We start from the raw sequence: 12,214 nt of genomic DNA, 5'->3' as shown, positions 1-12,214 counted from the left end.
CAACTTTTTAATTGTAACTGACTACATTTTAAAAGGACAATGGATAGCAATGTCTACATACAGTATGTGTACTTTTTGTCTGGAGCTATATTTCATGGTTTGGTCAAGGCCCCTTGGTCCCAATTAAGAAAAAATTGTGATGCTACATCAAAGAATAATATTTTAGACAACAGTGTGTGTCCAACTTTGGTCAAACCTGACTTAAATTGGCCTGCACAAAGCCCTGACTTTATTCCCTATTGAACACCTTTGGGATGAACTGGAACACATACAGTCTCTCACCCAACATGACTGACAATCGCCCAACATCAGTGTTTGACCTCAGAGAGACTTACTGTGGCCAGGCTCCAAAATCTGGTGGAAGCTCCTAAAATAATGGAAGCTGTATAGGAGGATATTAATAATTACTTACAGTATGGGTATAATGCTCTGTCCACAAACTTGTTATGTATTTGCTGCTGTGGCCAATGAATTGTTATTATCATTAATATTATTTGTTTTTTTTATCAGGCAGTTTCATTGAGAACCTCCTGAGACTTGAGCTTTTGTTTGGTATGCATTTTTAATCTCTCCTAGATATTTGGGATTAGTCGGCCCTAATAAGTACAAAAACTAAGGATTGTCTTTGAGCAGGAAGTAGTTTTTGAGAAAAATAATGTCCTCATATAGGGACAATGGGTTTATTTTACTGTATAACACAATTAATTCACCAGTGTATAAAACTATTTCCTTACATTCACACCTTCACTTTGCACGAATGATAATAATCCCAATGTCCTCAAATGAGTCCCAGTGTCTTCAAATGAGTACTTCCTGATTAGCAGTGTTGTAGCTTGTGACTATTGCTAAAATTAGTCATATTTGATTCAGCCAAGATGGCTGCCATCTAATTTTTACGCTGTATAGTGTTTTTATTTCCACTAGGTAGCACAGAAAAGTGTGAGTGATCGAGGAGAACAGGTCAAAGTTAAGCAGAATGAAATACAAGATCCAGCAAACCCAAAATGTAATGTCTACATATGAGGACGCAGGGTCGCAGGAGTTTAAGTTCTCTTTACCAAGAAAAACCTTACAACAGGAAACATTCATGAGACAAGAACACAATCAGGACAGGAACAACACAACTACACAATCTCTCTCTTTTTTAGCCGCCAAAATCGACTAGACTACTGTAACATATTCATTCATTCAACATTGTCTTTGTTTCCACCTCCAAAGCTCTCAATAAACTCCAGTATATCCAAAACACTACTGCCCGACTCCTCACTCAAACCCGTTCTCACCTCCCATTCTCCAGAACCTCCACTGGCTCCCCATCCCTCACCGCATCCAATATAAACTGCAACTCCTCACCTTCAAATCCCTCCACAACCTCGCCCCCTCTTACCTCACTGACCTGATCCACCCGTACACTCCCTCCCGTAACCTCCGTTCATCAGATGCTAATCTCCTTTCCACCCCCTCTCAGGACCAAGCACCGGACCTGGCGGGGCAGAACCTTCCCTCATTCTCTGGAACTCACTCCCCAAATCTCTCCATGATTGAATTAAAAAAAAATTTCAAATCTGCTTTTAATGTTTAATGTTTGATGTTTTTTCTTTTGTTTTATTTTTCTATTGTGTTTCTTTTTCTCTGCATTGCTTTTATTGATTGTTTTTTCATTTATTCTGTATGGTTGTATTGTTTTAATTGTCTTTGATTTTGTAAAGCGTCTTTGAGTATCAAAGTGCTCTATGTAATAGTATTACTATTATTAATAAACAAGAAATTACTAAAAACAGTTGGAAGAAATGTAGAAAGCATCAAATAAAGCGTTGAAATCTCCAAGAGGAATGTAAGACTTAAGGTTTGAGGGAAGTTTGTTTAATTTTAAAAGTGCATAGTACCTGAGACCAGCTCTACCAGTATTAGTGTGGACAAGAGGGATATCTAAGGTTAAGTAATTACGGGATCGTGTGCTGGATTTAAATGAGAGAAGAGATGTGAGGTAGTTTGGAAGCTACAACAGTAGAGCTTTGTAGATTAAAAACAAGAGATGGCTATGTCTTCTTGTCTGTAAGGAAGTCCAATCAACCTTTTGACACAGAGAACAATGGTGGCTATGTCATTTGTCATTTGTGATAAAGTGTAATGCATTATGATACACAGGGTTTTAACTGGAAGTGCTGATGGGGCAGCATGACAATACGAAATATCTCCATATTCAAGGGCAGACATGAAGGTTGACTGCACGGTAGATTTACAGTTTTAAGAAGACAGACATCCTTTGTTTCTGTAGAAGAAGCCTATGTGCTTTTTAAGTTCTGTGTCAAATGTTGAATATGACTCTTGAATGATAGTCTGCTGTGCAGCCAAATTCCTAAGTATTTGTATGACTCAGCAAGGGTAATAATACGGGTGCCATTTAGACTTTTAATGGCTGGATCGTCTGAGTTTCCAGTGAAGGTGGAGGATACCATGTACTTGGTCTTTTCTGCATTTAAAACAGGTCTGTGATTAAGGAGTGATATTTGGAAAGCATCAAAGGCAGACTGAAGACGAGTCAGGGCCTGGACTTGGGTGGAGCCTGTGGCATATAAAATTGTATCATCTGCAAAAAAAAATGGACAATGAAGTGTTGAACGTGGGCGTCTTTCTAACCAATATAATGTTGTCCCAACTGAGGTGTTTCTACGATGTATCTATAAATCTAAAACTCCAGTGAACCATGAAAATTATATAACAGAGGGTGGGCGAGTATTGTTTGTGAAATCAAATCTCTTACCCCCTGCGCTGTAACTTTACGATAATGGAAATTGTCAGAGGTTTGTAAATGGGGACAGCAAAGCAATTTGGTGCCATGTGTCCCTCCATACCACCAACCCCCCATCTCTAAACAATCAGCCGGGGTAATGAAAGTGATAATGGTAATCTTTACGGCCCACTATGCCAGCCCAAGACACCAGCGACCCCCCGACACTGATTTAATTAGCTTTCCTCTCCTTCTCCTCCTGCCTGTCTTTCATCAGCCTCGGCCCTATAAACTATTAATGGCCTCTTAGGCAATTTAGCTTGATCACTCAAACCAGTCTGCACTCAGCTTGCCTGAAAATGTTTCAGCGATTAGCAGGAGGGGGAAAAATGCTCGCCAGCAAAAGAGAGAGAGAGAGAGAGAGAGAGAGAGAGAGAGAGAGAGAGAGAGAGAGAGAGAGAGAGAGAGAGAGAGAGAGAGAAGAGAGAGAGAGAGAGAGAGAGAGAGAGAGAGAGAGAGAGAGAGAGAAAGAACTGGAATAAGCCACATTGGGAAAGAAAGGGGGGTTGGGAGGTGATTAATCTCCATCAAAAGAGCTTCATCATGGTGTGGGCACGCAGCGAGGGGAGAGGATCAGGGTTATTTTCTTTTCTTATGTGATGATTCAAGTACTGCTTGGCAATGATGCTCACATGCCAAACCATGGCAGTGATGCATTTGCAGTGCTTGTGTAATGAGGTTTAATTCAAGACAACAAACAACAAAATAGTCTAGAAGAAAGTTATTTATAACACTGAAATTACTGTAGTGGAAAGACCTTTCACATAACTCTCAAATTTGGTGATTTTTTTATATTGAACTTGAAATGGATGTTTATGGTTGATAAATATTATGATTTCATTAAAACCCAGAATTACACTGAAGGGAACTGTATGAAAATCCAACTTTTTATACAGGCTGAAAGGTTTTTAACGCATTAGAAACTTTTCTCAGTAATGATAATGAAGTGTGTAGTTTCTGTTTTGATGCCAAAGAAGTTAATTTAATAAGATGCAGATGTTTATTAATGCAAGAATTATCTGTCAATCAATAGTTACTCTACACAATATACACACAGACTAAATATGACTAGATTCAAATATTCATTCTACAAAGGATACCATATTTAGTGCTGGGTCTTTGAAAAAAAAGTCTACTCATTTAATATTACATAAATTGTGTTGCAGTATGTTTTTTTTCACAGTTACATTAAAAAAACTTCTTTCGACAGATCCAAAAAATGCAAGTGGTTCAGGGTCCAGTGCCTTGCTCAAGGAAACCTCAACATTGAAACAGATACTGAACCAGAGGAAACATTTCCTTTCCCAGACGTTCCAGGAAATTGAGCAGACAGTCTTCCGGTCACAAACCCACTTTGTTTCTCTTTAGAAACTGTGACCATCTATTCTCCACGTCACGTCGACCCCTTGGGATGTATTCCATGAATGAATGAATGACTCACTAACTCCCATCCTGTGGCCATGGGGGGGGGGGGGGGGGGGGGGGGGGGGGGGGGGGTATGCTGTCATCATCCTCGCCAGGACACAAACTACTAGAAAAAGAAAAGAAACAGAGAGAATGTGTTGGACAAAAGGAAGGAGATTTGGTACAATTTTATACATCAAAGCTGTTTACAGATTTCAAGGAATACTGTATTCATGAAAAAAATGCTTTGACTTTTATGGCTCCAAAAGAAGCTGTGCAAAGGGATAAATTGCCTCAAGTAATGGCACTTGAGGTCTTGACAAGGTAAAAGAATGTTTGGATTAAAAGAGACAATATCTCTGGTTCTGCTGCATCAATTTTGATACTTCTTTAACTGTCTGTGTTATAGAAGTGCCATGTTAAATTGATGCAGGACTCAAAACAAAACATTCATCCAGAGAAAAGTCATGCACTGTAAAATATTAATGAGATAATTTGCCGTAAGTAAACAGAAATGGCATTCTGAAACTAAATCAAAAAACGGTAACAAAATTACAGCAATAAAATACCAATAGTTGGTAAAAGCTCAGCTCTCATGTGAAAGGTCATACTTGTCAAGTGAGAGGATTTGTAGTTTTTTCTCTGTTTTTTTTTATGATTGTAAAATTGAAAATCTTTGGGTTCAGACGAAACAAGCATGAGGAGGTCATGTTGGCCTCTGGGAAATTACATGTTTTTACTATTTTCTGACAATTTATAGACTAAACGATCAATCAAGCTTTTGAAAAAAAATCTTTATTAACTGCTGATTCATGCTTCTCTGGAGAAAAGTACAAAAGTGAGAATGTGTTCCTTAATATCGTAAAGTCCACTACCATTGGAAATCAGGGATATATTTTCATGCATTGGAACATTCTTAATAAATAGTGATATCCATAACATAAAAATCACAGGGGTTCACATTTATTGTAAGGGGCACTGAGCAATTTCAGTATATGTACACATTATTTCATAATACAGACACACTGGTGAAAATACAATACAGAAAGTCAATTATTTGTTCTGTAAACTATTTGGTTAAACAAGCACAGCTAATTATCAGTGGTCAAATTCCAATGAAATACATACAAGCCTTTCTTCATTTCTTTTCATATCATTTTCAAGTCCCTGAAATATATATGTTTTTAAATATCATGTTTAGCAGCTGCAGCTTTCACCACTGGATTCCTCACTAGACATGATCAAAAATGTTGTCATTCAGTAAAAATAATTGTAGATGAGGATTATTAAAGGTCTGAATAAATAGTAGTGCAGTGTAAAAAAAAAAAAAAAAAAAAAGACACTGAGAAGCAAACCGATGTCAACATGTGTACACTTGTAAATCCAGTTTGCAACTCAGTTACTAGCTGCAGCCATGGAAAGACCTCGGGCATGAAATATCTTCTCTTGTGCAATTTTCCTGCTCTGCCTTTTATCTCAATGCGGGATCAATGCAACGATATCAACACATATTTTTCATACCGGGCTGGTAAGCTGGAAACAATTGGAAGCAGATTTTTTTTTTTCGCCCCCGCCCTTTACCATTTCTGCCAAAGGGCATGGATGTACACACCCTACTAATGGATGACCAATGTTTCCAGTAATGGAGTCTGCTTAACTTACCATTGCAACACCAGCCATTATATACATGCATGAAAGAGCATGTTAGTCATCTTTACGTCAATAGCGGTGAAATATGTTGTTGGCAGCATCAATGCAGAACAAAATGTACATTTCCACATTGATATTTTATCAATTTTTGAAGACCCAGTATTAATAAAACTCCCTCAACACATTAAAGTCAGAGAAAATCATACAAATTTCCCATCATTCCACCAGAAATCGACTTATGTCCTTCTACTGCTTGGCTTTAGCCTCCACGAGAAATTCAAGCTTGACTGTTTTTTCTTCATCACCTGAGGCAGATTCCAGTAATTTAATCAATGCCATCAATTTCAATGTTTACCCTTCTGTGTTCAGCTCTGGTTTCAATCCAATATGTCCAAAATTAGGCCAATATGTCCATTTGTTGTTGATTTAACATTTATGGAAGCCACATTCTATTTTTCAGTATGTGTGTCCTTAAGAGCGCCCTCAGGGGCTGGATGAAACGCACAACCTTTCATTATGCATCAGTGGCAAAATGTGAGTAAAGTTTTTACTTTTTTTTAATTCTGATGTTTAAGCACCGAAAGAGAAAGTAGACCTGCAACATAATAAAATTACATTAGATGACACGCTTAAAATATCATTTTATGGAAAGTTATGGCCTTGTACTGATGGTAAGCATGATCAATGTGTAGAAATGTTCTTATCAAACATAACATATGATTATCAAAAAAAACAACACTCTAACACTATCTTTGACTCTGTTTAAAAGCTCCTACTTTGCACAGCATGAATGCAAAATACTAATGGGCTAGTTTTGTATCTATTAACATGGTGACCTCCACCGAGCAATGTGCCTGGGGATATTAACAGCGGGCCATTTGACAATAATGGGACCTTTAATCTGAGCCTGAGCCAAACACATGAATGACATTTCCCAGTCAGTGTTCCCATTCACAAACAGCGGGAGACCAATCACAGCGAGGCAAAGTTCAATTAGATAGAAATGAAGCACATCTGTGGAGGGTGAGTGAGCTTTACATTAACGGCGTACCCTGTAAAATATACCCATTTTCTTTAACCTCTGGCCAGTGAGTTGAAGTTACTGGTTAAGCTTAACAAAGAGCAGAAAGTGGAAAATTATAAGGTAAGTGAACAACAGAGTTTATGCTGACGGTTAATATGAAAACGTACTTAATGGCAAACACTTCACAGTAATCATCTTTATGTGTTAACACAGTATAATTGCTTCATTACTTAAAATGGCAATAAGCAAGTTTTGACCAACAGGAAAATAGGAAATTAACAGAAACACAGGCTTGATGTATTATTAGATTTTGCAGTTATGATTAATAACATCGAAATCTCACTGAGGTGATATGTGATATTATCCCAAGCTTGTTTTTGAGGGTTTGATGAGAGCCATAAGAATAGACCAAAGTCTTCATGGAGCTGGAAACCCAAAACTTCTTTGGGCAAATACTTTAACACAGATTGATGTACCTCTCTCTGCCAAAATGTCTTGTCCAAAAGAGTGTCTCATATCTTGGTGCTTGACTCATGGGAAAACTCGTGATGAATGACAAGCCGGGATTAGCCTAAGCCCATCAGTCTGATTGTGGATGGCCGGACTCTGGCCGAAAAGCAAGCTCAAATTTGGTTAACTGGAACTGATTCTCAAACCAAATCAGCTCACGCACTCAAAAGGTTTGACCCAATCTGTCAGCTTTATACAGTATATCAGCATTGCCAGGACAGATACATTTGATCCTAGAGCAGCCAAATGCACTCAGAGTCAATTGTAATAGATTTGACTCGGTAAGCTACCAGAATCAAAACCATCCTTAACATCCATAACACTTACTCTATATGATATAACACAGTGGTGCCACAAACTCATGCAAGACCTTTTGTCTACTTGGTCTTTCCCAGTACAACTACTTTAAAAAAAAAAAAAAGTTGAAAGTCCTTGCAGAAAATGTTAATTCAGACTAAGTAGGGTAAATGCAGAAAAATGTGTGTCGGTCATGAGGGTTCAAACACAGAGTAGAGTGTTTCAGAAAAACACCACAAAATGACCAGATGCTTCCAGATATAGAACTTTCATGATATAATTAGGCTGCTGATATGCTGTATCCTTGATCACGAGATGTTATCATACTTGATCTTATGATACATTCCCCAGCGTGCATGAGGGGAACAGAAGCTATTATGTATTACTGCAGTGCTCTATGACGCTCAATTATATATATATATATATAATGGCGCTCTGCTTTCTGATTGACAGGCTGCTCAATTTTTAAATGTCATCCAAAAACATAATATGCCCAGTATAATATCACTTTGTTTTCTCTCCATCAACGCACTTTGTAATGGAGTAATACAGATGCCACTATTTATTTGCTTTTTACATATCAGAACAAGCTGTTTGGAAACCTTTTTGAGTGTTTGGAACCTGTCATTGGAAAACAAACGTTCATGAACTGTGGGAAAAAACAGACAGCACCACTTTTATTCCTAGGTTATATTTCATGTCTTTGTCCATCATTGAATCCAACACACTGATGTCAACAGTCTTGGATTTCTGCTTTCATATTTCCCGATGATGTGATGGCAGAATGATGGCAGTGAAGATTTTTGGTTTTCAGTTGCCACAGAATCAAAGAACAAGTACCCCTTTTTGAGAACTACAATTTTACAGTAACTTTTAAAAGTCAAACACTGAAAAATCCACAAAACATGGAAGTAGAGAAAAGATCAGAATGTACTGTAGCTGCAAAACATATTCAACTTAAACACTCAATTCTTAGATTTATTTAAAAAGCAATACCCTTCGTGGTTTTGATGGCTGTTTTAAATGATAATAAATTATGTCTAATTAATTCTAGGGGTCTTTAAATGGCATAGTCGGAAACACACACACATAGACACACACAAAAACCCATAAATATAACAGGTCATGTGTGTGCAGTGTAATCTTATACAATATAACCCAATAACCCAAACAGCTATTGTATGTGCAGTACTGAAGGGTTGGATAGTTAGCCAAGCAAATAGTCTCAACTTTAATTTAATCAATAATTACCTTGATTGTGTGTTATTCATTTTATAGACTTATATGAACAAGGCTCTTTGTGTCAAAGGGTGCCTCCTGCCCAAGCACTTGAAAGAGTTACAGCACCAGCAACATTTATTAGATTTATATTTGATGCCCAGCAACACCACTTACACACAGTCTGGCTGACCCGTGGCATTGTTGTATCTTAGAAAAATTACATTGCATTGTTTTGATTGCAGCCTCAAATTAAAGTTATTGGTTACCTTAATTTCTGCAGATGCTTTTCTGGCAGGTATCAGTGCAAATGTTGGTGAGGTTAACTTCCAAATATGGACAACAAGGGCACTAATTGGTCAAGACATTGTTTTTCAAGGTGGCAGACGTGTATCATCATCATTGAGTCATTTTCCAAGTAACAGTTACCCAGTTTTCATTAGAGCTTACAGTAAAACTATGTTTACTACTTCATGGTAATTTCACATTTACGTCATCTGGAATCTCCACCTTTTAGATATCTATCCTTATTGTCCCTTTTCCTTTATTTTATCCTTCATCCTTTCCACTGTCTGCTTACTCCTAACATCTGTACTGGTTGATGTTACATAAGTGTGTTGTTGCACTTTTGTCCTGGGTTACCTTGAAAATGAGTTTCAGCTCTTAGCAGACCACCCTGCTAAAATAAACATCAAATAAAATATGTTTTCATTGTTTTCTCCTCATGTTAGTATCAACGCATTGCTACCAATATTCAATCACACAATACTTTAGCAGTGGAGGAATGTGTTCTGCACATTCATCATGTCTACAATCTATATTTTAGATTTAAAGCCCATTAAACAAATATTTCTGACACTGTGTTGAATTCCAATCACTCATTCGGAGTCATAAGTCATGTTTAGGTCACTACTCTCCTGAAACATGAGCTCTCAGGACTGTCCCTCCATCAAATCAGGTCATGTGTCCCTTTATTTGAAACCCATTCAATATCCCAGCCATTTAGTCACACCATACACTTAGTCTTTACTGAAAAATCCAAAACAGTATCCATCTAACCGAGAGGCTATTGCTGATTACAAAATCCATGAAGAAAAGCATTTCTCTCGCCCGCGTCTGAACCTGTATCGATTGAACGAGGGACTATTTATTTGAAATGATAGAGATGATTACATGGCCTCTGATCATGTTGCAATATTGCATAGGGTGTGATTTATGGATAATCCATCAATCTACATGTTTTTACAAGATAATATTGGATTTGGGAAGCCCCCTTATATCGGCAAGATAAGCTCACAGTGGAATTGCAAATTTGGTACAATGATTACGTTTCAAAAAGCAGTTTGATGATGGTGAAAAATGTCCCACTTCATTTCCCATAACTGCTGGACCACCACATGCATTATTTTGACCATAAACAAACTAAATGCCCCAAAGCGTGTTTTGCTAAATGAGGTGAATTACCATTAGGAAATAGCCTCCTAGACTCTGGTATTGAGTGCTTTTGTTTAGTAAATGTGATAATATATAATACACGCAGAATATCTACACCTGCATTTGTAACACCCACAGTGTTCATAGATTTCTGTCACTGAGCCAACTCATTGAACATCTCATTTGTTTCTTTTTTAATGCTAAAGGGTTCCTATGTGGGTGTCTTATCATCGTCAAACTTTCAGTGATTTTTTTAAAACACATGAACTAAAGTTGCTAACTGAAAGCGACGAAGAAATTCACAGATATACAGAACACACTGGAGCCCAGGTATGATTTGGGTTAGAGTTTATTTTATAATTAGACACAACAATGATGTTTGCCAAGTTTCGAAATTTCATGAGAGCAAGAAATCGTATCAATTTTCTACATCTAGTAGCTGTTATTTCGGTCTGGACCAAAGTGGTGGGCTGACTGAAAACAAACCGACTGACATTATCATCCCTAGAGTCACGCACAGCCAGCATATGTAAAAATTGCAAATGTGGGCAATGATTGAAATGTCTGAATCAAGGCTACTTGGCAATCTAAAAAGTTTTGCCCATTATCTTCTCCCTTGCTATGTAGTGTCAATTGCCCCTTTTCCAGACGTAATAATTTAAAATAACATGTTTAAAGTAAAAGTGAGAAGCACAATGAGATATTTAAACACCAAAGAATATAATTTTAAGTCCAGAAAATGAGTCTGAACACCTACACAGCAAATCTATCGGAGAAATTACAACAAGAAGAAGACAATGCTGGTAAATCACTTTTCTTTTGTTAAGAAATGAAAAACCATATGGACTTTGATTTTGCTTCGTAATCCAGCAGCAGCTGGTCATTCACTGTAAACCAGCTGTTTAGCTAATGCTCTTTAAAGCTAAAAAGGATAAAAAAAAACCCACTTCCTCTGGTAAACTCCTGAGTGGGGATGATGACGGACCAATTAGCCTGACTCATTAGCTTTCGGAGAGCATTAGTAAAATAAAGCTGTGGCAGGATGGCCTCTGCTCTGAGTGTTTTTGCATTATTGATTGAGAATTATTGGCGGAAGCTGCTGTCATTAAAAGGGTAAGGGATGGCTCCAGAAAACCTTAGTAATGGCAATCTGGGCCATTTAAGAGTCAGCTAGATGGCCGTTAACCACTTAAGGGTTGGACCAGAGCATGAGGCGGCGGAACAGGAGGTTAGAAAGAGCTGTGGCTGACAGGATGCAGGCTGGATTAGCTGTTAGTGTGGATCAGGATGCTTCATAACCTTAAAAATTCATATTTAATTGGCTTTCTCTTTTTGCAATTGCAGGAGATTAATATCACTGACATGTGTATTAAATAAATGCAGTCTTCACTTTTGTTATTTTCTAATGTGTTTTGCACATTTTTAACAATATGTCATATCACTGGTAGCAAGATACAAGATGTGATCAGGGTCAGAGAGTCCATTGAAAGGTTTCAACACAAAGCCTAAAGGCAACAAATGATCCCTCTTTTAGTTTTTAGGCTCTTGTACTATGACTTAAGTATCTCCATTACAGTATATACTACTTTATACATCCGTTCCACTACATTGAGAGGAAAATATAGTACTTTTTACCCTTCCAAACTTATGTGACAGCTATAGCCAAACTCAACTTTGCAGATAAATATTTTACACAAAAAATATGTGATTAGAGGATGTGCTGTGGTTCACACTGTCACCACTCAGAGCCAGAAGGTTTAGTTTTTTCCCCTAAGTCTGCATGGGTTTCCTCCAGGTGCCCTTGTTTCCTCTCACAGCCCAATGACATGTAGGTTAGGTGACTCTAAATTGCCCCTGACTGTGAGTGTTAATGGTCGTCTCACTAT

The sequence above is a fragment of the Scomber scombrus genome, chromosome 11, assembly GCF_963691925.1.
Source record: "Scomber scombrus chromosome 11, fScoSco1.1, whole genome shotgun sequence".
Classification (NCBI taxonomy): domain Eukaryota; kingdom Metazoa; phylum Chordata; class Actinopteri; order Scombriformes; family Scombridae; genus Scomber; species Scomber scombrus.
The sequence above is the reverse complement of the archived record's forward strand: the minus strand, read 5'-3'. Positions refer to the sequence as shown.